This window comes from Patagioenas fasciata, chromosome 4 (assembly GCF_037038585.1).
Source record: "Patagioenas fasciata isolate bPatFas1 chromosome 4, bPatFas1.hap1, whole genome shotgun sequence".
Taxonomy (NCBI): domain Eukaryota; kingdom Metazoa; phylum Chordata; class Aves; order Columbiformes; family Columbidae; genus Patagioenas; species Patagioenas fasciata.
Genome location: NC_092523.1, coordinates 25,768,398 through 25,794,209, shown reverse-complemented (window position 1 = coordinate 25,794,209; position 25,812 = coordinate 25,768,398). Strand labels below are relative to the sequence as shown.

Here is a 25,812-nt window from a genome sequence, read left to right as displayed (position 1 = left end):
TGACTCTTCTACAGCAGGCTATTTATCCAGGTGACCAAATTCTTTCCTTTTATCATTAGCATCATTTGAGTTAATTATTAGCCCAGTAGAGGTGTTAGGCTTTGCAGCTCTATATGTCCTTGGATTCCTACATGATTGTCATCTCTTTTGCCACTTTCTATTCACCTTCTGCAAAGGATGCTCTGGCAGAAGAATTTGACTGAGGCGTTGTGGAGAGTGCCCTGGGATTGCTGATGTACACTGGTTTAGCTGTGCCTTGTCTCAGGTGTCCTGGCTGCATAACCTATTGCCAAGGGTACAAGGGCAGATCTGGTAGGCTTGTGACTGGAAATTGATGTAGGAGTCTGCCCTGATAAAGACGGGACGCTTGGCCTCCAACACCTGTGGGATGATGAATAGACCTTGTGTGGTGGGCATTTTGTACGCTTTAAAAAGATCAAACTCGATTTAGCTTGAGATCTAAGGTGGACCTCATAAGTTCTCTCTTCTAAAGTTAAATCCATTTGCTTTTTTTAACTAAAATGTGCTGAGCTTCCATCTCCCCTGAAAATGTGATATTTGTTTGGGTAAGTGTTTAGATGGTGATTTTTACTGCTGAACAAACTTTACATCTGTGTGTAACACTGATTAGTGCCTTTTTAAAGTGGTCTGCATAACAATTAGGATGATGAACTAGATGCAGATTTCTGCCATTATCAGTAGTCTGTGCTGCGTTTGATACTGAACACTGATCTCAGATGAATGAAGTCAGATGCAGTTTACGCTAGGATATTCGTGAATGTAGACTAACTTGGAGCAGTAGTGCCTTAAGAGTAATAATATGACAGAAGAAGGTTTGCTGTAAAATATGTGAATTTTTTTCTTCTGATCTCAATGCCGACTAGCCAGTGTCTGTAATTCTGGTTTAACTAATGAATGGTGCTGCTGTAAAGTACTTGGAGCAAATTCCTGGCAGACTTATATTTGGCAGTTTAATCTTTTGGACTTCATAATTTAAAAACTGCTGCTAAAATCTTGGTGTCCTCCTGTAACTGTGCCAAAATAGAGTTGTAAACCATCGATTTAGTCATCTAGTTCTTACTGTTTGGTTGTCTTTTTTTCTGTAGAAATCTCACAGAAATTTTTCTCTTTTCCTTTGTCTTCCTTGCTGGATTATATTGCACCCCAGGTAATATATCCTGTCAGACAAGCATCGGCTCTGCCTGCCCTTGGGAAAACGCTTGGAAGCGCTAGACATGCTTTGCTATGATACGCTTTTAAGCAGTTTTGCAGTGTTTTTAGTTCTTTTGTTGAAGGTGGTATGTATGTGTGTGTTTTTTCGTCAGTGTGAGTGCAGTTTAATTTTCAGAGGCACTGAAAGTAACATCTCTAAACTACTTCTGCAGGTGTCAAGTGTAGAATACGTGTTTAAAAAATATGCCTTGGGTTTGATATCGGTGTTTCGTGCAGGACTCTGTTAGTCACAACTATTGGGTTGTATTTTCTTAGGTCTATTAGCTGGTTATGGAGGGAGGTTTCCTGGTACAATTATTGTGTGGAAAGGATGGATTCCAAAGGGAAGGAAGCTGGCAGTACCAAATGTTCCCTACCTTCGTGAATTAACTTGTTTGGACAGAAGAAACTGCCATAAACCTTACATATTTTGTTGTCTGTTGTAGAAACCTGTCACTCCTTTGCAGCATTCTTGCAGTAGAAAGCCCTCCAAACAGTTATTAAATGACAATAATTTGGTGTGACTAATATTGGCACAAATTAGTTAAACCTTTATCGGAAACCTCGTAAGTATAATTTCTCAGATGGGCTGGAGGGAGATGCTTCAGGGTGCTCACTGGCCAGCTGCCTAGTTCAGCAAATAAGAAGCTTGACATTAAGCCATCCTATGTATTTAATATAGAATTTCATTAAGGGGAACTGGAAGCAGTAGTTGGGTAAATATGACAACTAATTAATTGCTCCCACGTTTACATTTGCGTTGTTAATTCTATTTGCAAAGAGGATTATTGTTAGGAAGGGAAGTTTCTTAGCAAGGTATTGAATTGTGTTGCTATGGACAAAGTAATTTATGCAGATGTCTCTTGCTGTTTTTTCTTCCTTTTTGAAAGCGTAAATGGCCATTTTTTCTGCATGTTTAAAGTAGTTTTCTTCTGACACAGGAAAAGGTAGGAAATGGACAATATACAAGGTCTATGTTGCCATACCAGGAAAGTTTGAGGTCTGTTTTAATGTGTTAAAACATGTGGGGAGGAGCTGTGCTGCTGGGATAGAGGCAGTCCAGCGCTGTGCTAATGGAACAGGTACTTGATCTCCAGGGAGGCAGATGTGTGGAGCCCACGTGGTGTGGAAAAGGAAATCCAGGGCTAGTAGAGGGACCGCTCTATACCACCTGAACGGTTCCGTATGGCTTTGGTCTCGTTGCCAAAGGAGGTGCCATGGTCTGGGAGAAAAGCCTTTGCCCTGGGCTGGGAGGAAGGAGGTGGGCAGCCCTGCAGCATGGATCCGCATAACTGTGGGCTCTGAAGCCTATTAAAAATGTCGATAGGTTAAAACCCTATCTCAATAATATATAATTTCATGACACAGTAGTACATGGTGGGTGTGTGGTTGTGTAAAATGCCAATACCTCAACCAGATTTTCTGTTAATCTAGGCTAAGAAAACAGCATCGTACTCTGTGCTGCTTACTGTTACATTTTTATTGTGGTGTGAAATTTTAGGAGAAATGGAAATGTTAAAAAAAAACTTAATTTCTTAAAAGGCAAAGATTTTTAATCTAATATTATTTTTTTTTTCTGACTGTAAAAGCTTAAAAACACAACAGAAATTGAACATATACTGATAGTTAAGGAGGAGGAGAAAGGTTATAATTTCACTTGAATCTGAAAGACAGTGAGAACTGCTAGCTTGAGAAATAATATTTTTAGAGTCCTATGGGAGTCTATTTGACTTTTTTTTTTTCTCCTTTCTTCTGTTTTTTCCCACTGTACTTCAGGAAAGCTGTGAAAAACATGAGAACCATCACTAAAGGGAGTAGCTTAACTAACACATCTGTATATGAAAAGCTGCATCTATTCAGGCAAATAAGATTTATTATTATTAATTTGAGGACTTTGAGGTTTGTTAGATTAAAAAGTTGTTACATATAAGAAAAATAGATACATGTGTATTTGAAAACATAAGCATTAAAAATGTGTTTAGTTATTTGGTATTTGCTTCTTAGAAATGTCTGAGATTGGACTTATTGTTAAGTTTGTAGGCTGGTAAGATGACTACTCAAGGATATTGAAATAACTTGATGACAAAGCAGTATAGGCTTCAAACATGTGCTGTTATTTAAGCATGTGCAAGAGCTGCTGGCAGACCATGCTTGACTATATAAATATGTTTTAACCTCATTTTCATAATCTTTGCATGTTGTTACATCAGCATTCATCTAACTGCATTTTTTGCCAATTCTCGGCATGTATAAACTTTTTCAGTAAAATACCCCGTATGTTTCCCTTTTATGCAAGTATGGAATTAAACTTGGGTAAACGTAATGGTCCTATACGTTCCAAAATATAGGAAGTTCTCTTGAAGAGGCATATGGCCATTTAGGGACCAGTAGGTCTATTTTTGAAAACCAATATAGATAGATCCTAATGTGATAAAGATGATGCTGTTTGTCAGGGAAACTGCATGAGTGGTCCCTGGGAAATGTATCTTTGCAGCCTAACAGCACATTGATACTGTGATGTTCTGTCGCTGAAATGTAACTCTAATAGAAGACCACAGAAAATTCAGGTTTTGTCAGTGAGGGGTCTGTGTGGGGTAGGGGGATCAAAAGGGAGGATAGAGAGACTCCCAGGGGTGTCAGTGAGGCCTGATGCCAAGGAGGTCCTGGAGTGATGTGGCCCTCAAAGCATCGTTAAAGGTTTGTATGTCAGGCAGAGCATTGTGTTTCAGTTGTTTCTAGCGTGCTTTGGGCTAAAAATCAGGCAGCACTACTGCATGCTGGTTCTGAAATACAGTCTCCAGGCTCTGGTTTTGGCCAGCCAGTGCGTAACAACAGATGCAATGGTGTGATGTTGTTTTACTTATTTATTTTTGGGCAGAAAAATGGGGATTCCTCAGTGCTTCCCCAGTCCAGCCAGCAAGTCAGGAGGTGATGCTCCTTCTTCTGCTTCCCATGCGTGCACGCTTGTTGAGATGATGGGAGTGGCTGACAGGCGGGATATAGCGAGGCACATCCCTAAATTTGTGGCAGACCTTGCTGGTAAGAATTGTATGAAAGTGTTTCATGGTAGCAGTGGCTCTGATGACACTGGGAGCCCCAGAGACATAGCAGCTGAGAGCTGCCTCTGTCCTTGCGTGCAGCGACCGTAGACTTCAGTGCTCACACCTGCCCTCCAGTCTCTGAAGAGGCACAGGAGTCAGTGACCACTGGCCATCCTGCAGCACAGTGCTTCAATCTGCTGCTAAACCAGCAGGTAGGAGTGCTAGCTGGGTGGAAAACATTTTGTGGGTTTTGTCCAAAATAAATGCCTAATTTTACATGGGTGAGGCTGAAATTCTTTGGCTGTGCCTCCTTCCACAGCAGAAGAGAAACCCTCCTTCCTCGCTATGCTTTTCCAAAGCTTTTGTGCATGTACAATGTAAAAAGATTATTTTCCTGAATTTAAAGCTTGGAACATCCTTCTTTGAGTTCTCATGGATGCCTAAATCTTACTGCTTTGAAAACCCATTTGAAGACAGATAACCCAAACTTTTCTGAACCTTCCACAAAAGGTTCACATTGAGGCATTTGGCTGGCTTCTCTACTTCTGTTCTGCTCCTGCATAATCCTTAAAGTGTAAATATAGAGCTCGAAAAAATAACACTCAATCTGGTTGACAGTATTGCAGCTTGCACTAAGACTTAAATTAAGAAATATGAGCTTCTGCTATAAATCAGAAATTTGAGTTTGTAACCCCTTAATTTTTGGCCCAATAGATCCTGTAACTCCCAGAAAGCTGTTAACATTCATCTCTGTAAGTCCTGAGGATGTTCTAAATCTGTGGATTATTGAAGTAATGCATGTGCCAAGGTTTAAAATAAGACTGCTAACCCGCACATCACGCCGGCAGTAAAACCAGGAGTGGACAGTGTGGAGCTGATTCGGGATGTCCCAAGTGACTGATCCAACTTCAAACCTAACTAATGTTGAGCTTTAGCTCCTGCTGCCTGTACTGCTTTTGCTGCTGTACAGGTATGGAAAATTCACAGGATGCTGACGTTTGTACTAGTATAATTATTTTGTGCAAACTAATGGGGTGGATTCTGGTTGCATGATGGCATCTGGCTCTTGTAGGATATTCTTGCTTGGCACGTGGTATTAGTATGTCCTGAGTTTGCTGCTGAATGTGAATGCTTGAGGACTCCCTCAAGCAGCCAGTGTTCAAGCACAGAACTGAGTTTTCCCCATTTTGGGGTTGCTCTCTGAACTTGGACTGCAAGCAGATGTTTTTGGCACAATTAAATGTGGTGTGCTGTTATGGCAGGATGTCAAGCCTCCTTGCAGAAGGGTGGCTCAAAAGGAGGTGTTGGAATTCTAGATCCATCATGGTAGAGGATTAAACTGAATTTGTGTAGATTTTAAAAACTGATGGAGATAATGCTCAAGAGAGAGTGATGCATGTACCCTGCATTTCCAAAATGAAGATACTGGTCCTCTGAAAGGCTGGCTCAGGTGGTGGCAGGAGCTAGCACATAAATAGATAAAGAGGAATTTTATTTACACAGAGGAGTTAAATGATGAAATGGGCTGCAAAATGCAGCAGTATTTTACTAAATCACTTGCTCCTCTGTGGAGCAGTGGGGAAGCATGCTTCATACTGGGTACAATATAAACCCACTTAAAAATGTTTTCTTGACCCCTTCCCTGTTTTAAGGACAGTCCTGGAATATTCTAAAATTACCTACGTTTGAGAATAAATGTGTTCTGTTTCACAGAAATGGAAGTTTAGATCTAGGAGTTTCACATACAAGTTTTTTTCCTGTGCATTTGTTGGACATTCCTAATATAGTAGGGTCTGCAACTTTTGTTATTTCTGGTTCAGATGCGTGGGCTAACTCCAGTGCTTTCACAGCACAACGGGAAGTTTTAAAAGGCCTTGAGAGACCCTGTGCAAAGCTTGTCAAATGGCCACAGCTATTGGGTAAAAATGGACGATTAAAAAGTAGTGTTTTCCAAAGGGCTGTCAGTTGCATGTGTCAGGCTCATTGATGAGTCATGTTTCTGCCTGTCTCAGAAGCTGTGGGTGACAGAACCTTTTCTTCCAAGCAGAGCAGCGCACACATGAACACTTGGCTCTTCTGGAGGCTGATACAATCTGAGGTAGCAAGTATCTGCACACCATATGGAAAATGGTAGTAAAATTATTAGTGCTTTTGAAATGGATGTTTTCATAGTTGTTAGCCATAACTTGAAAGCACCACAATATCTTAAGCTCGATAAAATGCTTAAACTTAGAGCAAAACAGTTCCTTTAAAGGACCTTCAATTACAGAGAACCTCTCAGTTTTGCAAGGTGAGAGGGATGGAGCTGGAGCAGATTGATTTTACTGAAGACTGACAGGCAAAGCACTGTAGTGAAATAGTGTGGGTTTGATTCCCCTCTGATGGGGAACAGGTATTTAAAAAGAAAAATAAAAAGGCCCACTCTGTTGGGAAGTCTAACTCTAGTGTTGATATCTTAAGAGGCACCAGAAGTGGCTTCAGAAATTGAAATAGAAAAGCAGCTCATTATAAGAATCACAATCAGGAAACTTGCTTTCTTGATTCGGAGCAGGAATAGTCTTAAGAGACTTTTACATGTTCACTTCCTTCATATGCTCATTGCTGTTTCATGGTATAACAATTTCTGTGTTTAAAACAACCTTTAAAAAGAAAAAAAAAGATAAAGAGCAAAGTATTTATAATTTTAGTATGGGGTTGACATCTTTTAATTAGGTGCTTTAAATACGAAGTTAAGAAATGGCATGCCAACAGGAATTTTTAGATCTGGTTTTCCTGTTGTCACATGCATTTCTCCACATTGACACGTGATGTTAGACCTGCTCCCTGGTCTTGCAGATGAAGCTGTGCTGTCATCTCTGGTGAGGAGGTGTCCTCCCTCTGGTGAGGCCAGGGCTGGCTCTGTGTCCCATGAGACCCTGCATGAGAGGCTAAAAGGACAGGGATTCCCTCCCCAAAATACTGATCATGAGGCATGAGTTTCTTTAACTGTACTATAAACTTTAGATGCAGGTTGCACATTAGTGATGATGAAATTGCCGGGGGGGCTGTTGTTGCCAGCATTCAGGCAAACGGTATGGTTTGGCTTTTGTTCCTGTGAGATGATGATTGCCTGCTGGCCACATAATGAGGGCAGAAGAAGGTATTTCAGTGATGCTTGCACTAGGCATGTTTCAGCTGGGATACCTGACCTTTGGGGCATGGGAGTGTGCACCTTGGTTGCTTCCATGGGTCTCTAAGGGTCGCTCTTCTGAATCGAAAGGATTGGCACCTGCCAACCCCCTTCCCCCCCCCCAATAACAAGAGTGTTTTTTAAATGAGGAATAATTACTATTTTCATTTTCTGAGCTCGACCATTGATGATACAAAAGCCACTAGTCCATTATTTTGGGGTTTTTTTAGGATAAAAATAGGAGCTAGGAGTGATGATATGGTAGTCTACCAGACTCTTCATAGTTCTTTTTGTCAGAAGGAATCTGTTTGCCTGAATGTTCACTGGTAATCATTATCATTTAGGTTCTTCTGTCTCTTTTTCTAGAGGAAACAAATCTGACTTTTCTCCTGCATCCTGTTTTTGTGTAAATCACTAATTGCTCTTCTGTTTCATTAGGCTGTGGCCAGCTACCAGATTTGGGATCATAGTATTATTATTAAGGAACTCTGGTGTTTTAATAACATATGTGGGATGTGCTGGCCATGTGCCAGACTTTTGAGTGGTACGGAAGGGATGTTACGTGCTGCCTGGGCATCCCAGCAGGCGTAGTGAGAATTATACTTGGGACTTTTCCTGTGAATTTTTGAGTGACTGCTATTAAGACTGGCAAGTGTATCGAAGTCTTGAACATACAGAGCATTAATTGCTGCTCCAGCTAAACTTGGAATGTGTAACCAGTAGAGCTCTACTCTGCTGAGTTCGTTCTCATGCTCTCAGAGGTCAAAATTGGCTTAAATGTGGTGGCTTAGTTTCATGTCATTGACCCCTTTGTACAAATGCACACTGTGTGGGATGGCTGAGGAAGATGCTGTGAGCTGCTGACCGTGCCAGCTGGGCACCTGTGTCCTTTCCTGACACGGAGCAGCCCAACACCTCCTCCCAGGGCTGGTGGCACAGCTCACAACTGTGCTCCCCTGCAGTTGGTCGTTTGGCTGTTGCCAGCTTTGGTGGTTGCTGATGTTGGTTGCAGAGGTAGAAATGCCATTGCTCATGGCATTGCATGAAGGAGAGAAATTAATGAGTACGTTTTGTTAAGGAAAATGTGGTTTTTCTTGGGGCTGTTTTTCCTGATGGAAGGGAAAACACAAGATTTGAATTTCTGTTTCTTAGAGTGCTACTTCTTGCAGTAAGTGAACCAGAAGCTGTAAGAAAAGCTTTCATTTTCTTGGGTGACTAAACATTCGTTCTCCAGATACACATCAGCCCTGTTTGTAGTGAAAGTGAACTTCATGGGGTCTGGGTGTGGTGTATTTTTTTTTAAACAGATTTTAAACTTCTACCCTGAGTGGTGAAATATTGTTTCCATTCTTTGCATATTTCTTGGGTTTGGTTCTAATAGAATATGAACATGTGCAAAAGTTATTTATTTTCCTAAATGGTAACAGCTGTGGTGTGTTTGAAGCACTGTGTGGTGTGTTTACAGAAGAAACAGTCAGTCTTTTGATATGTAAAGTTTTAAAACAGATATTAAAGGAAGGAGTAATTAAAACCAAGAATGGAAAATGGGACAAAATGCAGCATAAGTTTATCTATAGGTAGATTGTGCCAAAGTAAATGACCCTTTTTTTTTTTTTTCCCCCAGCTTAAAATGCAAGTTAGGATAAATATATTGATTTTTATCTAGTCTTTAATAAAATGTTTTTTATGGCATGAAGTGGGAAACTCTGAGCTAGAGGAGCAGGTCATTAGACTTATAAAGCAGTTGAGGGTCTGGCTAAAGTTGAAATAATAGAAGAGCGAAGGAGACCCCCAGGCTGGGGAGGAGTAGTGATGGGATATTGCCACAAAACCTTTGGCAACCAGAAATTAGGAGTACACAGAAGACACGTTAATCTTGCTGGTATTTAATGAGATGATGTAGGCATGTAGATGTATCAAGCCATTATCTAGTGCACTGTAGAAGTTTTGTCTAGGAAGAAATGAATCATTTTGGTAATGAGAAGTGAGAAAGATAGGTTTAAACCCAACTTGGTATAAGAAGGTTCCTTGCTCTGAAAATGTGCATTGGCTTTGCCCCGAACATGTGCATTGGCTTTCCCCCAAGCAGTACCCAGCATTTTACAGGGAGATGCTCTGGGATTTCTTATCTCTTGTTTCCTCTGGTCTTCCCCAGTTTCTTTTCAAGCTCTGCATCAGTTTGCCTTTTTTATCACACTTTTTCTTTCTCAAGTCATACAGTACTCTTCTTTGTGCCGATGGCTCTGGAAAAGCTATTGAAAGGAGACTTTGCCAGTTGTGTTTGTAGATGGTGCTGAGGATGACTGGGCTGGCTCACTCAGCCGGGGAAGGGGGACAGGGCTCTGCAGCTGCTGGGCTTTGGGCTGCTGGTGGCCCTGCAGTTTCAAGGCTGAGGGTGCAGCCTCCCATGTGGCCTCTTGGATCATACCAGGAGGTGGATTTGAAAAGCATCAGCAGAGTTTTGCTTTTTCTCTGCTTGCTGTAAAGGCTTTGGCAAGGACTTTACTGCATACATGATTATAATAACAGTACATTAAATGAGAAGGCTGCATAATATGCTTCTATTTATTAAATACTGTTGTTATCTGAATTTAGTTCATGGTCAGATTGTGTGTAACCTGAAGCTCCTCAGGTTTAGGGCTTAGTTTGCGTTTTATAGCTGTCTTACTTAAAAATACCAGACAGCATCTCCCCTCCCCAGTGTTTTAAATGTCATCGTAGCCCTACTGTGGGTGATTTATCTTTGAAGGCAGTGATGGCAAAGGGTGAGCAGTCCTAGGAATAGTGTTAGGAGCTTCCTGCTACCGGCCTTCCTCAGTGTGTGGTAGGTCAGGAGCTGCCTTCATCTCCATCCCATAAAGACAGGGAGCGGTGATCCAAATAGTGTCTGTTCTTGTTCCTTGCAGACCTGCATAGCGAATTAAGGCAGCTCTGTAAGGTAGGCAAGGAAGATATTAGAGCAAGGATGAGGGAAGGCCTCCCTAAATGCTCCACTGTGTTTAAAATCTTCATGGCAGCAATTTGAGATTTTTATAGATAGTAATTGTTGAACCTTTTATTCAAGTGGTAAGTTCTGTCCTGTGTTAGACTCAAAGAACAGTGGAGGAAATAACATTTTTCTTCTCTTAAGGAAGGCGTTTGCCACCCTTGTTGATGATGTATGGTATGTTACTTCTAAGTAACCAGTTACAATTGGGTGAGCAAGAGAAGACTGACTGTGCCGACTTTGGGTCACTCATGGTCAGAAATTAAATAAGGCGTTGTGCATGCTTAAGTCCATAAAAGGTGTTGTTTCCAATATCCTGGAAGGCCTTTGGATCAGAATGGCGTGGGATGCTGCTATTAAGTTAAAACAGGGATTTTGATTTTTCTGGGAAAACCAGAAAAATATTTTGTCCATTTTGCGTAGCAATGTCTGATTTTTTTTTTTTTTGGCTTTAGTTTTGTATTTTAAGCACTACATCAATGCTTGCAGAACTTTCATTTTGGCCCACTGATGTTAATGAGATAGATGCGCTGAAGTACTTTCCTCTAAGTGGGGCCTGAAGCATGTTTGAAAGGCATGTTGCTTTGTTCATATGAATTATGCCTTCTTCCTCCCCAAATACTACAATATCTTGATATTGGGTCATTTGCATCCTGAAGAGCACAAGCCAGAGACAGCTTTGCTTTTGCTTGAAGTATTTGGCTCTCAACTGGTTTGGCTTTAGGCTGACAGTGTCTTAGGGCTGGCCAAGTTGGAGCGTGTTTTTGATGCTCTTAAGTGGCAAACATTGTGACCTTTGTAGTTTCAGGATATTGTTTTTCAGCTGGGCACTTTTAGCCCTAATGGTTCAGCTGGTACTTCTTTAAAATTGATGGATATCCAAGAATGAGGAGAAACTACTTGTCTGATGAGGAGATACTGGAAACTGAATTAGAATGGTGAAATATTGAGGTCAAGATACTCTTTAATTGAAAGCATTAGCTCTTCACATGTGGTGTGTCTTTATAGCAAGAATATAATTCTTGCAATGAAGAAGGTGCAGAACACAAGGCAAAATTACCCACAGCCAAAGATTTATTGACTTGGCTATGTTTTTTCTTCCCAAAACAGGCTGCAGTGTATTGTGAAGGAGGGCAGCTGTGTTTGGACTCAGAAGTGTTTAGCAATCACTTGCTGACTGCGATGGGTTTGATACAGAGCAGTGCTCAGAAAATGTATGGGTTTGTGTTGAAATCAGGAGCACAGCAGTGGAAGATTACTAATGGGGTTTGTATATGATTAAACGGGCAGAGACGGGGAAGCGGCGGCAGAGCAGAAGAGGCATAAGCACATGTGCCTTTTGGCTGTATTTCACTCTGCCGTGGTGGGTTGGGCCATCAGCATCTCTCCTACATCTTCCTTTTTTGTTTTTTTGCTCCTGGCTGAGGAAAATGTAAAGTTGCAGTCTTATTTGAGGTTTTTCTGTACAGACTTACCTTTTAACTGCAATAATGATGGGACCCCTACCTCCCCCATGGGTACCCTGTAGTAGCATTGCTCATGTCCCTGTGTAACCAGAAATGCAGAGAAGGATTAATAAAGCCTTGCCTGCTGCACAATGGTTTCCCTCCAAGTTCTAATGGACGGGAAAGTTCCATATGTGGCTGAGTTCTGATTTCTGCCTGCCTGCTCCCCCCCGCCCCAAAACAAATAATTAAAGGTTGCTGTTATATTCCCTTCATTTTCTTTTTAAGCCCTCAGGTCATATCAATGTGCCTAACTTCGGTGTTTTTGGCTTCAACTTAAGTAGTGTTTGGGGAAAGTGTTACATTTAGAAAAAACACTTTATTGTGGAACAGTTTTAACATTATATAGAAAACTAGTATTTAATGACCAATCAGATGATTTATGTTGCTAAGGCAACCATGTTGCAAGATATCAGAACAGTGGAGTTATGGGTATTTGTGCTGCGGAGGTGTGTGCCTTCAGTTTCCTGCATGACCACACTGTGCTTAATCATAAAATGATCTGTCTACATTTGCAGTGGTGGGGAATTTAAGACGTGCTATTATGTCTAGTTTATATAAAGATTCCTGCATATATTAAATATTTGGTTACTGTGCTCATGTGTTTTAGGGGAAAGAGTAGAGGGAGGTGGCTTGAGTGATGTCATGCAGTTGATAGTAAAATAGATATGCATCTGTCTTTTCTTGCTGAGTCACAAATTTGGCATGTAGGTGTCCACAGCCCCTCAGAAGGTTTTTCCACCTTTGTTGTTAGCACTGTTGCTGTGAGTGCCAGCGGCAAGCTAGCGTTTGGTCGTGTAGGTGATGACTGGCGTGGTAGATACACTGACAGGGATTGTGTGACATCCAGGAACTGGCATAGAGGAAGTTTGTCTGGCTGTTTGTTTACTTACAGCTCAGCTCTGCTTTTGTTGCAGATGGTTAAGACAAGAAAAGACTTCATTTATGACTTTGAGGCACTGCCAGGCTGTTTCTCCTTGAAAGACTAGCCAACAGATTGTTTAAAAACTTATAAACAACAAGAATTAGCAGCCTGGCAGCCTAAGCTGACACAGACTTTAAACAGCATGTTCTTGGGAGCATTTCTCCTTTGCCTTGTCAGGATAGCCGCATTTTACTACAGTTATTATGCTCCTTACAGGATTTAAAAACACATCCAGTCATGTGGGGCTCCTGACTCCCGTTGCTGGGGTGTTTTGTCTTTTCAGAGCATCTTAGGCTGCCTTCAATGCTTTTTATCTATCTGGCCTTACCACAACATGGAAACCAGAAAGAGTTGCATAGAAAGCTGCTGTTTGGACCATGATTAAAGTTACTTATGTGTTTCATCATACTCTTCTCCCAGCAGGACTCTATCTCTTTGGCCAGTGAGGACTGGAAAGGCCACCAGCTCATTTGCAACACAAGAAGCTGTGCTGGAGAAGTGTTCCCTGGTGCTGAGCTCTTTAAGTTGAAATGAGGAGACTTGCTTGAAAATGTAAGTTTTTAGGTGTTCTTGAGTAAAAAGAGATGACATATTTTCAAAACTTACCTGATGCCCTGAAATGTGCAGTTTGAAGTTTGGTCTAAGTTGTGATAAATCAGTACATTTAAATGAAAACCACCAAATGTTCACAGCTAAGGATTGCTGTTCAGCTCCTTAAAAGTGTTAATATTGAGTTATTCTGTTCCAAATTCTTTCTTTTCCTTAATGTAAATGTTATTTTTTCATACCGTGTTTGTGGGGTTTTTTTGTGCCTTGAAAGCTGCACTCTTAGTTTTAAATTAACTTACAGTAAGACGGGTAAAAACAAAAGGCTAAAAATGTCCTTTTTTTTCTCCTCTGCTTCTGAAGATTTAAGGCAGGGAAGCTGGGGGATGTTATAAAGTGGAGGCTTAGGGATTAGCTGTAGGCGTGGTTGTCCCATCTGCAGAGATACAAGAAACGTGCTGCTTTTAGCTCTTCCAAGAGCTAGTTGTTGAATCCAAAAGAAGTGTGACTTGGAAACCTTCAAAGACCCCATTCAGGCTAAATGCAGTATGTAGTTTTAGATTTGTGCTCTTTTTCAAGAGCCTCAGGCCCGTGTCACTGACAGCAAACGGTAAGAATATGTGGGGAAGTCAAATGAAGGATAATGTGCATCTCGCTGGAGTCAGTCACACTGTAACTTGGTACTGTCTCATCATTACAAAAGCAGTGGGCAGCATCCTGGGTTGGAAAAGCTTGTTGTGGAGGAGGATGCTGTCCAGCTTGGTGTTTCTAACTGAGGACATGTATATTTAATGGTTAAAAGAGCAATTTGGGAAAGATGTTGCTTATATGACTTCGGTATTGTGCAGTGTTAGGGCAGCTGCAGTTTATCTGTCTCTGACATGAGGGATGATAATAGCCTTCTTAACTCAAGTAGAAGTTGTATAAATTAGTACTTCAGAAATTCTTATCAACTGCTAAGATAAAAGATACACTGTGGTTAATGTGAATTACTGCCAAGGAATGATGATGAGATGAAAAATGGAGTATCAGACACCGTTTTCACTTAACAGCTGTGGTTTCAATGATAAAGACATAGAAATCCCTTCACATGGAACAAACCACAGTTTAGAAATTATTTTAAATATTTTAGCGTGTTTTGAATATATACTTAGATTTTAAAATACTTTAAATTCTGACAGGAAGTTTTTTTCTGTCTCCTTGATGGTCTCCAAAATCACAGAATCACAGAGAATGGTTGGGGTTGGAAGGCACCTCTCGAGATCATCTAGTCCAACCCACCTGCTAAAAGCATGTTCACCCAGAGCAGATTGTACAGGAATGTGTCCAGGTGGGTCTTGAATGTCTCCAGAGAAGGAGACTCCACAACCTCTCTGGGCAGCCTGTTCCAGTGCTCTGGCACCCTCAGTGTGAAGAAGTTTCTCCTCATATTCCGATGGAACCTCGTGTGCTTCAGTCTGTTCCTGTTGCCCCTCATCCTATCATTGGGCACCACTGAAAGGAGTCTGGTCCCATTGTCTTGACGTCCACTCTTGAAATAATTAAAAACATTGATGAGATCTCCTCTCAGCCTTCTCTTCTCCAGGCTGAACAGGCCCAGCTCTCTCAGTTTCTCCTCATAAGATGCTCCAGACTGCTGATGATCTTCGTAGCCTGCTGCTGGACTCCCTCCAGTAATTCCTTGTTCTTCTTAAACTGGAGAGCCCGGAACTGGACACAGTACTCCAGATGTGGCCTTACCAGGACAGAGTAGAGGGGGAGGAGAACCTCTCTCAACCTGCTGATCACAGTCTTCTTAATGCACCCCAGGATACCGTTGGCCTTCTTGGCCACAAGGGCACATTGTTGACTCATGGTCAGCCTGTTGTCAACATGAACTACCAAGTCCTTCTTTGCAGTGCTGCTTTCCAGCAAGTAAATCCTTTCAGTGAGAAGGGAAGGAGTGCTTAGAAAGCAATTTCTGATATTAAATGGCTGAATTTGGATTTGGGGAGTTCATAGGGTGGGAAGAATTTTATTGAGAAGCGGCTCATTGCACAGGGCCAGAGGTCAGCTGCCTTGGGGTGCTTTGGGCCCCAACGTCGGTCCGCAGCCATGCTCTGCTGCCAGAGATGGGGCTGGTGGGATGCGGCTGTCCCTTCCATGGGGCGCTGCTCCTAACCAGGGGACCGTGAAGCTGAACAAATGCCAGTGCTAGCCAAGCTTGTAATCAATTAGGCACAAGGTGAAAAGGGTAAGGAAGGAAAACAAAAAGCTGGGTGTGAAACATCAGCAGGGCTTCATTAAGGGTCATATGACTGACAGCTACTCAGCATCTTTGTGTGTGTGCAAGCTGGGCCAAGGCTTCCATTGCATCCGCTGCAAAGACTAATTTGATTGTATCCCCACATCTTAACTATTTTTTGCACATACGAGGGTGTCCTGTGCTTCTAAAATAACCAATCCTGTGTTGCTGCTCTACCCAGTACAGATATTTGCCTCCCCCTTGCTCCCCAAGAACCTTTGGTTTAAATGTTCAGACTAAACCCGATTTGTTCAGGTTCTTTAACTTTGTTCTCATTTGGTTTATGTCAGCAATTTTATACAGCCTTCTGAGGAGCTATGAACTCCTCTCACAGTTTTACGGTTTTTACTCGGCACACTACTTTTTTTTCTCCCCCTCTGTTAAAGAAGCTACATGCAAAGGGCATGAATCAGACTTGACAAAACCTCCACCAGCCCCTGCTGTGGCTCTTTGAGAGGGGGAACCAAAATCTGGAGGGAAAAACTGTTGCTATGGTAGCAGAAGTAATTTCTGATTGGTACTTGCTATTCAGATGCTGATTTCATGTTTCCTGTTTCAATCTCGAAAGAAGTCTGTGTTATATGATGAATTAAATGGCCTTTTAATAAGCACAGAACTAGTATCTCCCAAACTCTGTAATTTAGGCACTTATGTGAATAATAGCACATGATGTATAATAGCATGTTGCCTTCGATTTTCTAAACTAATATAGAGGGCAATGAGGCACAAGTATATAACTTAATTAGGTCTTAATTTTTTTGTACTTTGCAGCCCACTTTATGCAGATATCTTTATTTGTATTGTGGTGCAGTTGAATCACTGGAATAATCTGAGCAGCGAGGCTGCCCAATTATGGTTGCAATGAGTCTGCAGAGGTTAATAAATGAAACAACTCTTCTAGATTTTAGTTTTATTTTCCTCGGGCAAAGTGTGCTGGAAGGCACAGTTGGGGAAAAATAATCTGTTTTTACCTTGATGCATTAATATGCATTTCTATACTGGCACCCAATGCCTGTTAAGCGCCTGGTGTCTGCAGAAGGCGGCTGCCCCATGGCTGAACCTTTCCTCCGAGAGGTCGGGCTCTGAGCACCTTCATGCAATGGAGCAAGTGGTCCCAGTTCCCTCTGCTTTCTGTGCAGGCACCGCTGCTGCCGAGTGGCTGTGGGAAGGGGACTTGCAGCATGCTGTAACAGGGAGAGTAAACTTCCATGCTGTTTCTGGAAAGGACTGGCCAGGCACCTCCATGGAGTGTGGTGTGGGCTCTGTGAGCATCTTGCAGTGGGTAAGATTTCAGGCAAGTCCGAATATTCCCGTTTTCTCTGCTTTTTTTTTTTTTCACCCCATTTTTCCTTCCCTCCACACTGCGGGGCTTTCCACAGTGAAATTTTTAATGTGGTGCTGTACAATTTGCCACAGAAGTCTGTTTAGACATAATACCTGTTTTCCTGTTGGTGTCCCGCTTGGTTTTACATAGCCCTGCTTCTTGCAGGAACATCTTCTTGTTACAGCTGAAGCATCTTCCATTTGGGTAGAGGTGATGACTGAGCCTTCAGTAGGGAGAGAAACTGAATGGGCCCATGCAGACTAGAATGGGTTGCTTTTCTTGGCCTGTGTCTTGGGCCAAAGAGGCTTTTAAAAGCAGACCGTGTGGAGAAGATGGGGTTTAGATGAGCTGGAAGAGGCTACCTGCTGGACGAGCTAACGTCCTGGGAAAACAATGACTTGGACAACAAATACTGGTTGATCTTAGTGCAGAAAGGCAGGTGACATGACAAAACTTGATGGTCTCCAAATACCACTTAATTAACTCTGAACACAAAGAAATAAATCACATTTGTCTGGCTTATGAAATGGCAGAAAAAGGCATAAAACTGTTATTTTTCGTCAGTTGGGAAGAAATTCTTCTGGGCTTGTCTCAAGGGCAGCAAGTTGATTTAATCTAAAGACTATTGATTTATCTAAACTTCATGCCAGGATATTAGTTCTTAGAGAAAATAGATCTTTGCCCACACGTGACTCTAAATATATGCTTCCTGAGATGAAGGGGATGAAAAGTCTTTAGCATCACATGTAGTACTGAGAAAATCATTAAGGAATGTGTATGTTTGCAGATGCTGAGTATGCAATTTCTGAAACAGTTTAAACTTTGCTCAGTTTGTGTAGAGGGTCCCATTCTGTCTGTGTGGAGCAACGGGAGGAGGAGAGCTCTGTGGCTGGGGTATATGGTTTCCAGAAACGTCTGATAAATCTCCAGATGGAGAATGCACCACAGTGTCATCGAAGTCAATATTCTAGAGCTATGTAAGAGGCGGCTCTGAGATGAGCGTTCAGAGGAGAGCTTCTCTTCCTTCCTGAGCAGCAACCGGCTCTGCAAAAGTTCAGCCTTTCTCCGAGGGCCCTTGTGTGCTGTTGGTGTGTGGCCGTTGTCATTCCTGCTTGCATGAGGATCAGAGCCTCCAGTGTGCTGGGTCTTATGGCCATCTGTGTGGTCATCTTTCTAGCTCTTGTGTCTTTTTGGCTCTTGGCATTACATGATTGTTGCTTCCCTGTTTTCCCAGTCGGGCTGGTTTTGTGTAGGTGATGGCCAGGAGAGGCGGAGATGAGATTGTAGGGCAGGTAGAGCCATAGAATCACAGAATAGTTTGGGCTGGATTGTAAGGGACCTTTAAAGATCATCTAGTCCAAGAAGGCCCCTGCTGTGGGCAGGGACATCTTTCACTGGATCAGGTTGCTCGAAGCTCCATTTAACCAGACCTTGAACACTTCCAGTAATGGGTCATCCACAACTTCGCTGGGCAACCTGTTCCAGTGTCTTGCCACCCTCATCATAATTGCTTCCTTATGTCCAATCTGAATCTACTCTCTTTTCAGGTTAAAGCCTGGTCTAGTTTCAGCAGGTGATGCTGGTCCTTTTGACTGGTACCAGAGCCAGGCCCACTGTGGAGTGAACTTCACCTGTGCCAGCCAGATGGTGTTCTGTATGCTGTTTGAGATTGTGGTGATTGTCAGGGTGGATCAGACCCAGCGTCCCCCTCTTGTCGGTGTCTCATCTACAAGGTGTCAGTGCTATATGTTTCTAGAGGAAACAGTAGGAGAATCTCTGCTTTTTATGGGGTAATCTCTCCCACTGTTTTGTTATGGTATGTAATGATTAGAGGTAGACCTACGCCTTCAAGGTTGTTGATAAATGAATCTTAGTAATATACCTTGCATAAATGTAAAAACTATGCCTGGTCTTGGTCCTCACATAAAGCGTGCCATGCTTGACTTCCATGACTTCCTGCAGGAATTCAGTGTAGTTTGTGTTTATACACACAAACATTCTTGTATATGCAAACAAACTGTCAGATTTCCTTTTCCAAGTAATTTTCTGTCTTATCATACTTGGGTGTATTTCAGCAGATTTGGATTGTTCAGGAAGACAGTGTATTCTGAGAGTTTTTCCATTCCCAGAGCCAGGCATATTACCTCTTTCTTAAACAGGCATATGACCCTGGCTTAGGAGCACCTTTTGAGGTGTCTGGCACAGCATGCTATTATAGAGGAGTTTACACTGTTGTCTTCTAGAAGACATTTTTTACGCTAATGTTATACATCATCTCAATTTTGTCGATGCAAGGCTATGCAATTTGTGGTTCTGTTTTTCTGCATTTTAAAACCATGGCTCTGTCTTGAACAGAGACTTTAAAACACAAGGATGTGGGAGACAGATTGCTACTTGTCTTTGCTGTTTTGCACCCTGAGCCCTTATTCTCACCTTGCTGTTGGTCTCCCATCACTTGTCCATCACCTGCTTATCTGGGCAAGCCGGTGCTGCCTGGGGAGGTGTGCATGGCAGCCCTTCTCTCCCTCCTCCTTGGTTGGGTAGGCAACGCAAAGCTTGCGTTCTTCAGAATGCTTCAGCAACTACGGAATGTCAGAGCGGCTCTCGGACACCAGTGTGCATGTCATGGTTGGCCAGGGTTACCCTGTGTGGTGGTCGGAGAAGTTTGGATTTGTGTGGCAGTTACTGGTGGCCTTCATGCTGCAGTCTGGTATGTGCTCTTTTTTGCATTGTATTAGTTTTGTAAAATACATCAACATTGATAGTCTTATGTATGATGGACTTTTTGAAAGAATGAAGAGTAGGTCAGGTGAATAAGACAGTCTTGCCCTGGGAACTACAGCTATTTAAGAATTAGGAAAAAAAGTTTTGGCTGAAATGATCCAACGTGTTTTCTTCTTTGGCCAGTATATGCTAGTTGCTTTAGAGGCATTAAAAACTTGGATCTGTTCCAGTCCCATCTTCCAGCATTTCTTGTTCCTTTCCCCTCCTGTTTAGCTGTATGCCAAGAAACACACCAACTCTGATGATTCAAACATGAAAACTCTGCTACTTATTTTCATTTTTTAGCCCACCTTTTATATACACATGCATATATCATTAACTTAAAAAAAGCCAGTGTTTGGAATCAACAGTAAGCAGTAACAATGACAGTGTGTGTTTGATTCCACTGTGTAAAAACTTATAGTAGTTAAAACTTTTGGGAAGGGGGTCCCACATCCAGTGAGATGCGGATGCACAGCTGACAGATGCTGTCGGGTGCTCAGAACTGCAAAAGGGAGGGGGCTCAGGTCACGTCTCCAGCTCATTTCCACCATTTCTCATCCAAAATTAGTTGTTATGACTTCAGCATTTCTAGGTACATGACTGAAAAGCATAAACTTTGAAATACAGCTTTCCGAATATTTCTGTGTAGCAGTCAAGCTTTTCATAAGAAGTAAGGGGATAGTTCAGTATTAATTTTTAGTGGCCCACAATGGCTTTTTAAACTCAAAATGCGTTGTTTCTATCCTGAGCAACTAAGGCTTTATTGCTTTATTAAGTAAAACATCATGCCAGAGTCCATGGATGTGGCGAACTTGATGTAATGATGGTTAAAGTTCAGTTTGATAGCAGCGTCTATTCACATGGTGCTCTGGTTTGCTGTGCATGGACCTTAATTTTTAGAGATTCATATCTGTTTTGTATTCAAATGTTAAAAGAAATGTTGGGGTAGCTTCCGGCAATAAAAACTAAACTGACCAGCTTTCCTGTGAAACTTCCAGTACTTCCTGCTTCTGTTCTGGCTTAAAATTAATGGTGTTAAAAACACTCTTTCTTCTGTCATTTCCACTTTAGCCAGAATGTGAAAGCAAGGAAGCATTATAGCAGTAATAAATAAAAATTTAAAAATTCATTGTGATTGCTTTGTTTTCAAATGGCAATGGTCAGAGCTTCAGGTTTCTGTCATTGTTTTTATACAAAAAATGTTTCTATGCCTGCCTATGCTTCCATGTATTAAGATCTCAGTGTGCAATATATAGAGATAAACAGAGAGAGAAGGGGGAAAAGTGAGCAAAAGCAAGCAGCTGAACAAAGACAAATTCTATGTAAAAACTACTTGACTTGAGAAACATTGGGAGATTAGACCAGATAATGGTGAGTATGTTACTTTGGGGAAATTTATCACGCAGCATGTGAATGCTGCATTGCTGTTCCTGATGCAGGCCCAGCTGCCGAGATCAAATGGTGACTGAGTGTTAGTCAATAATTCTGTATGTGTGGGTCAAATATTTTCCAGCTCTTAATTGTCTTCTATTTATAGTGTCCTGATGATACCCATTATTTCTCTCGCCATTCAAGGCTGTAGCCGCTTTCTTCTTAATTTGTCTTTTTTAAATTTTTTTTTCCATAAATTTACATTACTTTAGAAGCATTGGAAACTTAATGTGTCGTGTCTAATTCATTTTGGCTTATATTTGTGATCCACCCGATACATCTTAGGTGCAGATATGACCAAGTGGTGTTCATTTAGTATAGTATAGTTATTTCTTTCCTTTACAGTGCTTGAAAAAACTTGCCGCATCACATTTGGCTTTTAGTGCTGAGCTGCAGTGAAAATGAAGGTATCTGGAAAAAGAGGATCACTTCAATTTTGTGTTGTAATAGTATATGATAAAAAGTGGAGTCCTGCAAGCAAACCCTTGCTCTGCAGTGTCTTCAGTCAGCTTGTACTCTTGAAAGGAAGTAGCTCTACTTCCAGTCTCCCCAAACACACAACTACAATTTTATGGTACGACATGTTTCTGCAACATTGTAGCCAACATGGAACAAAAGTATGGGAATGGAAGAAATTAAACCCAAGTTTTAACAGCACTGAAGAAATAAGAAAAGGGTTTAAAAATGAGGTGGTCATTACATATGTAGGTGAGTATAATTTTTCAAGTAGGTTTGATTTGTTGAGTTTAAAACTTGGATGTAAGGTAACTTTAGTGGTGTTTGTGGCAAGGTAAAAATGCAATAATGTAAGTGAATGGTTTTCCTGACTATTTTTTAATTTGGGTACAAGCAAGCATAGCAGTAACCCCCCAAGTGAGATTATTACTGAGTTATAGAATGTTTCCTTACAGCATTTTGAATTTGACCTTGTTGGAAGTAAGAACAATTACTCGAGTCCTGCATCTGCATAAACCTGATCTGAGTCTGATCCAGTATCTTCTCTTGAGATCAGGGTTTCAGGGTATGGTTCTCTGCTTTTTTTAGAGGTACTGCTCTGGCAAGTATTGTTTTAAAGGTTTTAATTGCAAGAATTTACAAGTGGTATGATGTAATAAATAGAGAACTAGATCAGGACACCTGAGCTGGTGGAATAGTGTCTGTGCTCTGCTGAATTCCAGCTGACTTCAGTGGAGTCAGGCTTTACTGTGTCTTTTCCACTCATGGTCACTGATGCTGGACTGATACTGCTGCTTGTGTGGTCTTTCTTCCTTTGCTTTACGAAAGGATATGTTTCCTTTCAGTTCATGAAGCTGGTATACTGAACTAAGAATGAGGAAACTGCAGCTTTCTTTTGCTTAAGTGGTACCCAGTAGCTACCCAGGCAGAACATTTCAGGTCAGGATTGCACATGCTACTTGACAGCTGTGTCTTGTTCAGTGAAGCATTGTTGGAATTTTTCTTGTATTGAATAGTCCCCCTGCACTTGGTTATCGTAGGAGGATTATCTGCATTGCACGCAAAGGTGCTGTGGCTGCGGAGGAGATCTGAGCTGGTCTCATGCGATCTGGCTCAGGGCCAGAAGCAATGTGGTTGAGCTTGGGCAGCCTTGGCAGTTTGGGCTGGTGCCATCTCAGGGATGGATCTCTGTGCTTTACAATTGTCATTGCTGATGTTTCTAATGTGCTCCTGCACCTTAGTTGGTATAACTTGTATTACTCTAGTTTTTACATTTGCAAGACTGTATTTAAAAGAAAAAGCTTTATAGGTTAAAAAAAAAAATCACTTGTGATAACAGTCACCTATCTAGGTATTCTGTCCTTTGCATCTTAACTTTATAATGTGAATAAAGTTATAAAACATGTAAACAACAACACTTGAACTCTACTATAATGTTATTTTATAGCACTATAACTGAAGGTCTTTAAGCCCTACTGTTTATAAATTGTCTTTGGGTTTCTGTGTGGAAAACAGTGCTGATATATTCATCAAATTTAAGGGACTAAGATGAGGAGGAAGTTAAATACAGTGAGAAGTGTGTTTGAATTGCAGAAGCACAAACAGGGTTGTATGAAAGATGTCGGGAAACAATCTGTTCTTTGTTACAGTTTGAGGTCTTCAGTGAAAGAGAACTTTTTTGGTTTTGCACGCCATGAGGAATGCACTCTCTTGCAGGTGGGGTACCTTTGAATGCTTTTAACAGCCTAATCAGCTCATGAACAAAACCATCCCAAAGGCTGTTTTTTTTTTTAGTGTAAGGACTCTGTGTGTGTGGTATGCAATTATGGCTAAATCCACGGGTTTTTTTCAAGGCCTTTTGCCTTTTTTTTTTTTGTTTTGTTTTGCAGTAACTCTCTGAACAAAACATTTGGAGAACACAGCCCTGTTATGTTCCGAGGTCTTCTCTCTTGTCAATGATCTGCTGTGTGAAAGCTGTCTCTCAGATAATATACCTGACTACTTTTTCAAAGTGTATCTTTGACATATTTCTGTGCTCTGCAGTTTTTAATATAAAGAAAAATACTACTGCAATGCACTCTTAAGGTGATGTTCACCAGCAACATAAGCCTGCATAAGCTGGTGGTTTTGGCGGTGGTGCCTTTGTAGGCAAGCTTCATGTGTTAGACTAGTGTTAGCACTAGGAGCTGCTACCCAATCGGACTTTTATATTAGAAGCAGCTGGATGTGTTTCATGATTTCTGGAGAAAGTAAGAATTCAGTGCCCTGGGGTGAATTTCCTTGATTAGCTTAGCTTGACTCTTAACTTTCCAAAAGCCATCTCTTATCTTATAATTGAAGCTGATGCCTGACTGAGGTCTGTGGTGAGAAGCAAGCAGAGCTCCCTGTACCCCCTTGTCCCTTGAAGAAGCTGGGCCCCTCAAGCGTGTGGGGGCTGCTGAGCATCATCTCCTCAGCTCAGTTTGCTTCCCTGCAGAGAACTGAGCCAAGCAAGTGATCTTGGACTTGCTGCTGCATTTTTCCCAACTGGCCTTTCCCTAGCAAGGGACATATATTTCACTCTAGCTAGCTTCTGGTGCTGCAGGGGTGCTGGCAGAAACAGTTCACAAGAGCAGAATAGTAATTCTTTAAAGATGCTGCAAATTGTAGAAGAATCTAAATTTCTCTAATGCTAGTATGTAACTGTAGTACCTTCATACTGCCTCCAGCTGATTGTTGGTTGGTTGGTTGTTTTCAAAGCCAGCTTGAGCACAGAGGAACCATTGCTGGCATTCAGTTCCACTTTCATCAGAAGACTTTGTGGATGGTTATATACGACCTCAAATTGCAAACCTTTAGTGGAGAACATTGGTGTTCCCTATGAATAGTTGTGCTCATGTGAGGTTGGGGTTTGTTGGTGCTTTCCCCTCCTCCTCGCCCTAGTCCTAGCCTGGGTTTTCTGTGGTTAATTAAATCTGGCTTTATTATTTTTTTTTTTTTCCCACTTACAGAAGCTTGTCAGTTGTCAGCTGAATTGTGTGCACATGTGCTCTCCTTTCATTGTACCTGGAGCCTAGAGGTATTATTCCAGGGACTTTTTGGTTTTTTAGAGTGTGGAGCCATTGGAACTGCACAGGGATTTTTGGTGTGTATATATAGTTTCTGTGCACTCTAAGCAACTGGTTATCAGTGATTCCATGTTAGAGTACTGAGTAGTTTGGGTATCAAGTTTTTGGTTACCTGAGTGAACAACAGGAACATCAGCTCAATCAAAATAAACAGAAGAATGAGCTAAAATGCACTGCAAATGGAAGTGAGTTGTTTTAGAGGACTTACTCCTTTTGGAAACATTTAGAGCAAAAACCATCCAAAGTCCTGCCTCCTTGTTCTTCTGAGCATTTTGCTCTGCAGCTGGCTGCATTTTTTTCAGTAGCAGCCCCCCTGGATTACAGTGCTACCCACCAGCATGACAGAACTCCTCGAGATGATCAGGGTGACAGCTCCTTTGTTATGCATGTGTGGTGTTCCCTCTTATGGAGATGTCTCTTTCTGTGCTGTAATATGTGGAAAGGAAGTAGCATAAATTTGTGTGGTGGTGTTTGTTTGTGTGTGTTGTGTTTTTTTTTTTTCCATCACTTCTTGTGTTCAAAAGCAAGTGCCCTTGCATAGGAGTATCACACTGCAATATTTTGTGCAACAGAAGGCTGGCTTGTGAGTGTATGAACAGAAATAGTGGGTAGTTTTTTTCTTCCCTATATATGTATATGATGGTGGACTGCTAAAGACACTTTACTGACATGCATGTCTTCCAGTTAGTGTAGGAAACTGTTCATGAAGACTTGAGCAAGGACCAAAAGCTGAGAGATCCTGTCCTGGCTACTGTTGTTGCTGATGGTGAGTCACCCTTATGCTGCTGTGATTCTGGGAGACACAGCAGCCATCTACAGCTGGGTTAAGGCTGTTCCGCTTGATTGGAGCAAGACAATGTTAACTGTATTGGACCTGCCCAGACAGTGTACCACAGCTGAAGTATGCTATTTTGGGTAGGTGCCCTTAGGACGTGGTTTGCCTTATCTTTTAATGGGAAGGGTGCTAATGCCCTAGAAGATGCCTGTCATTCTTGAGATGGATGTCAGTCTGGGCTTTCACAAGACAGAGCCTTGATGTTTATAACAAAAACAAAGGTGT

At 41.7% G+C, this 25,812-nt stretch overlaps 1 protein-coding gene across 15 annotated transcripts in view; it reads left to right on the top strand.

Moving 5' to 3' along the window:
* The window catches only part of APBB2 (amyloid beta precursor protein binding family B member 2), a 177,137-nt gene that overhangs the window by 5,419 nt on the left and 145,906 nt on the right, over nt 1-25,812 (top strand). For 11 of the 15 annotated variants that reach the window (XM_065837831.2, XM_071807414.1, XM_065837834.2 and 8 more), the window contains exon 2: nt 13,262-13,390. The exons of 2 other annotated variants lie outside the window; for them this stretch is intronic. The gene's annotated coding sequence lies outside the window, so the exon portion shown is untranslated. Of the gene's footprint in view, nt 1-13,258; nt 13,391-25,812 lie in introns of those variants that run through there. 2 more of the 15 variants (XM_071807407.1, XM_071807411.1) reach the window with 2 other exon arrangements.